The sequence below is a fragment of the Polypterus senegalus genome, chromosome 10 (assembly GCF_016835505.1).
Source record: "Polypterus senegalus isolate Bchr_013 chromosome 10, ASM1683550v1, whole genome shotgun sequence".
Lineage (NCBI taxonomy): Eukaryota > Metazoa > Chordata > Cladistia > Polypteriformes > Polypteridae > Polypterus > Polypterus senegalus.
The window spans coordinates 144,433,147-144,438,271 of record NC_053163.1 but is presented as its reverse complement, the minus strand read 5'-3'; positions in this window follow the sequence as shown (position 1 = coordinate 144,438,271).

Below are 5,125 nucleotides of genomic sequence, written 5' to 3'. Positions count from 1 at the left end.
GGGGGGCACTGGCGACCCAGTAGAGTGTAATTGCAGACCACAGGACCTATGAGGTCAGTCATTTAATGCCCCAACATCAACGTCAGTCACAAAACACATTAGACTGTGCTTAACATTAGGGCCCTGTCACACTCTGGTTAAGACTAGGGTTGTGGGAGGGTTACGGGCACACGTTACCTGACCTACAGTATGTCACAGGTATTGCAGGCTGCAGTTGGCCCCTTCTCCGGGCATGTGCAATGTTTTTTGTTTTTTCTGACATCTAACGGAGACAGACGGTTAATCGAGTGATGGATGATCGAGGTTTCACTGTACTTGCTTTACTCTTGGAAACATTCAAAGCTTTAGAAATGATTTCCTTCCCTTGCCTTGATCCATGACTTATACAGTTTGACCTTGGAGGTCTACAGAGACGTCATGCATTGGGTTTTGTCCTGACCTGCAGTCTTTCTTAATGACGTCCAAACGATTTCAGTTCCAGAAACATCTCATTAAAGCAAGCAGGAGGCGCCTGAGCACAATGTGTAGTGAAACAGCAAAGGATCTGAATAGTTCTAGGAATCAGAGATTTCAGTTGGTGACCTTTAATAAACTTACCAACTTTTCTGAAATTATCTACTCAGTTTGTCATTATGGATAATTGAGTGTAGATCAGTGGGCAAAAATGGCAAATTTATCCTTAAATCATCCTTATAAACAATTCTTTATTCTTAAAAATCTAGGGCGGCACGGTGGCGCAGTGGGTAGCGCTGCTGCCTCGCAGTTAGTTAAAACAAGACCTCCACGTTGGCCTGCCTGTGCAATAGTAACACCAGGCAGCAGACTGTGAATTATTAATGAATTTCTACAGCGAGCAAATGTACGCCTCACACAGGGAAGGTCCTGGCTGACTGGCACCACAGCCTTTGTCCAGATCTGTTCCTTTAAAGCCGGGAACAATTGAAATGTGTGGCCAGTTCCTATGTAACACCTTAAATATGCGAAGGTGCTTAAAAAGAAAGGGGCCAAAGCCGCTACTATAGAAGAACCAGTTTTGGAACCCCCAAGAGAAACATCCTCATGAACCCTTATTTAAGGATTAATCTGAAATGGATTCCAAAATTAGCCATGAACGGATGATAACAGGCTTGTGGAATCTCAGTGGCTTCCATAATTTTAAACCTGCTCTTACTGTCTACAATAACACAGGGTGCACTCAGGTTGTCTTGATCTCTTGTATCCTTCTAGGTGGTCTACCAGACATGAAACGCTTCCATTTTGTCCGCATATTAGGAACCTTTTCAAAGCTCAAAGAACCAACTCCATAAGCAATGAACCTAACCCAGAATTCAACAGTGCTTTGCCAAGTGATGGGCCTAAGAGGAACTACACAACCCCAGTAAAGAGCCAAAGTGTCTTGAGCATTGAAAGGCACTATATAAATAAAATGTATTATTATTATTATTCTGGGTGGCACGGTGGCGCAGTGGGTAGCGCTGCTGCTTTGCAGTTAGGAGATCCGGGTTCGCTTTCCGGGTCCTCCCTGTGGGGAGTTTGCATGTTCTCCCCGTGTCTGCATGGGCTTCCTCCTGGTGCTGCACTTTCCTCCCACAGTCCAAAGACCTGCAGGTTAGGGGGTGCATTGGCGATCCTAAATTGTCCTTGGTGTGTGTGTATGTGCGTGCCTTGCGGTGGGCTGGCGCCCTGCCCAGGGTTTGTTTCCTGTGTTGGCTGGGATTGGCTCCAGTAGACCCCCGTGACCCTGTAGTTAGGATATGGTGGATGGATGGATTCTTAAAAATCTACAACACAATAAAGTGTGCAGAAAGTCAAGGGGTCTGAAGACTTTCTGAGCCCACTGTATGTGTGGTGTGAGTGATGTTGCACTTTCAAATCATATACAGTAGAGGGTTGAGTTTTGCAGTCCATTTGCAGTCCCTGTGTCCACATTCAGATATGAGACATAATGATTAAAATGAGGCTCCATTGTGTCTCTAAGCGATGTCCAAGTGACCCCATTAGAATTTTAGAAGAATCTAGACAATCGTGAACAGGCCATTCAGGTTGACAAAGCTCGCCAGTCCTATCCACTTAACTCTTTTAAAATACATACAATTTATTTTTGTATAGCCCAAAATCAGACAGGAAGTGCCGCAATAGGCTTTAATAGACCCTGCCTTTTGACAGCCCCCCAGCCTTGACTCTCTAAGAAGAGAAGGAAAAACTCCCAAAAAGAAACCCTTGTAGGGAAAGAAACCTTGGGAAAGGCAGTTCAAAGAGAGACCCCTCTCCAGGAAGGTTAGGCGTGCAGTGGGGGGGGGCAAATACAATACAATAACAGAGAAAAGAACACAAGTAACCCTCAATACAATATAACAGTGCAATAGAAATGTTACAAGTACAGAGCAGTAGATGATATCCCAAAGGGCTGACATCAAGTCAAGTTTTAAAAGTCCCTAAAACCCTACTGGCTACCACGCTAGCAGTGACGTGCGGTGAGGTTCATGGCTGGTGAGGCGCTGACTCCTTCGGAGCCAGATTTGCAAATATATGATCCCAAAAGAGAAGCTTATTCACTGTTCAATTGGCAGCCAGCATGCACACTGACTACTGGTTATGTTTCATATCTCATCAGCATTCTTCACACACACACAGACAGGTAAGGCGCATATTTGGCTAAGAAAGAACGTCACATTTATAGCGGCGAGAGAGAGCGATCAGAGAGAGCGCATTTGCTCCTCACCCTCCATGTGTTCTAAAATTTGCCGTTGCAATTCCACAGTTCATACTTAAATGAAAGTATAGAGTGGTTGTGACGATGCGTCCCATCGCTGTTCGGGAGCCCTTGAACCCTACACCGTCGATAATGTCACCGAGATGAGCTAGACAGTGAGACAACAACAACTGAGCAAGTGGATGGTACAAAATTGTGCAAAAGTGCTTTTATTTAAAAGATCAAAACAAAAACAAAGTGTTCATAAAGTGCACTGATTCAAAGTTCAATAATTAATCCATAAGAAACACGTGGAGGTAAAAACAATAGAAAAAAACAATCCTTTAAAATCAACAGGGTTCAAATGATGCTGGAAGCAGTCTTCTAAAAACCAATGACAAGCCCGGTGCTTCTTCTATGCTAGCGTCTCACCTGCTTCTCCCGACTAGGCTTTGCAGCGGGCGAGACGCTCTGTGCAGCTGCCCTTTTCAACTCACACACAGGTCTGGAGACCTGGCACTCATCCCAGGCCTGAGACTCGGACTCCTTAGTCTCCAGGACGCCCACACCAAGGACTACAACTCCAAGTCTCCCGACTCCCGCTGCCTCTCTGGTCTTCTACGGTCAGTCGCCCTTCACTGGTCACTCCCGCTACCTGATCGCTCAGCGGGAGCGACTTCAACATCAACTCCTGGGTGTCGGCCGAACACCCAGACTTCCTCGCAGCTGCCCACGAGCGCTCGCTCACACGCTCCTTGTCTCTGTCTCTCATGCACCTTTTCTTTTTACTCATTTCTCTCTGATCTTTCTGTTCTCTCTTCCAACCGACTCGCGCTTCTTTTTATATAGCGAGGGGCCATAGCAGCTGCAGCACATTAGCCACGGGGACAATCACGGATGTGGGCAGTCCCTCACCTGTGCACTCTGTGAGAAATGCCCACACCGCAGATCGCCCCATGGCTTGCTATGGCCACTACGCCCCCTCACTAAGCCGCCGTCAGTGCGCTGATTATTTATTTAAAAACACGGCCTTTGCTGAGCAAGCTGTGGACCCATAACACCACAGTGGTGTACAAAAACAACGGATTTCAATTGTGACCTTAATTGAAATATTTAGTTGTTTTTAAAAGCTTTTAATTCTGATGCTTTAATCCATTTTAATAAAGACGTTCAACAAAAGGAGAACAAGACAAAACAAAAGAATATTTTATTTAACTCGTTTAGGGCTAATGTCAACTTTTGTCAACAGCAGGGCTCGAGGTTGGATGTTGACTTTAGTTAACATCCAGGGGTAGAGGGTAATAATCAGCTGTAGACGTCGACAAAACTCGCCATCACGTTACGGTAGACCACCTTTGCTAGGAGGACTGTTAGACTCTTTGACTTGACATTGAATCCCTGTGTGTGTGTCTGTGTGTATGAGGAGCGTAGAGTGAACAACATCTAGAATGGCATTGATGTCGAACAAAAAAGCAAAGCGATTGTGCAAAGCAAAATACTCTTTGGGCATTATTAATTTTTTTTTTGCTTTATGCATATTATTGCTATGTCAGACGGACTTATCAAACTCCGATTTTGATGCAAGTGATCTGGAAATCAAAAATGAAAGGCAGGTAGCGGTTTCCTTTCTGGGAAGTGCCTTTCAGAATATAAATGGTTAGACAAACAGGTATGTAGTAAGTATGTAAGCCGTGTTACAGATGATCTTAGAAAGCTAATGTTTAATGTTAGTTAGTTTTGGGGAACAATATTCAGACCTGGGAGAAAAATGAAAAAATAATTAGCCCTGAAAGAGTTAAGGTCAAAATCCATCCATCCATTTTCCAACCCGTTGAATCCGAACACAGTTGTCACAGGGGTCTGCTGGAGCCAATCCCAGCCAACACAGGGCAGGAACCAATCCCGGGCAGGGTGCCAACCCACCACAGGACACACACAAACACACCAAGCACACTTTAGAATCGCCAATCCACCTAACCTGCATGTCTTTGGGAGGAAACCCACGCAGACACGGGGAGAACATGCAAACTCCACGCAGGGAGGACCCGGGAAGCGAACCCGGGTCTCCTAACTGCGAGGGAGCAGCACTACCACTGCGCCACCGTGCGCATTTTTAAATATTGGATTGTTTCTTTTCTTAGTCTGATCCTATTTTCTATGAAATTGAAAACCGTTTATGGTCTTACCCTTTATTTGTAAATGAAGTCCAGGCGCCTATCCTTCTAAATGAAAATCTCCGTCACTTTCTTGTAAACGTCCTCCTTATTTTCCTTTAGTTTTAAAAATCTTAATCATTCGTTTTGGCAGTCACTCGAAACAAAAAATAAAAATAAACGGACCCCTGCAGTGCACTTGACTTTCTCATGTCAATAACTTATTGGCGCCTCTGCATACAAGAACAGCGGCAACGAGCACCTGTTGGGCTCACATGCG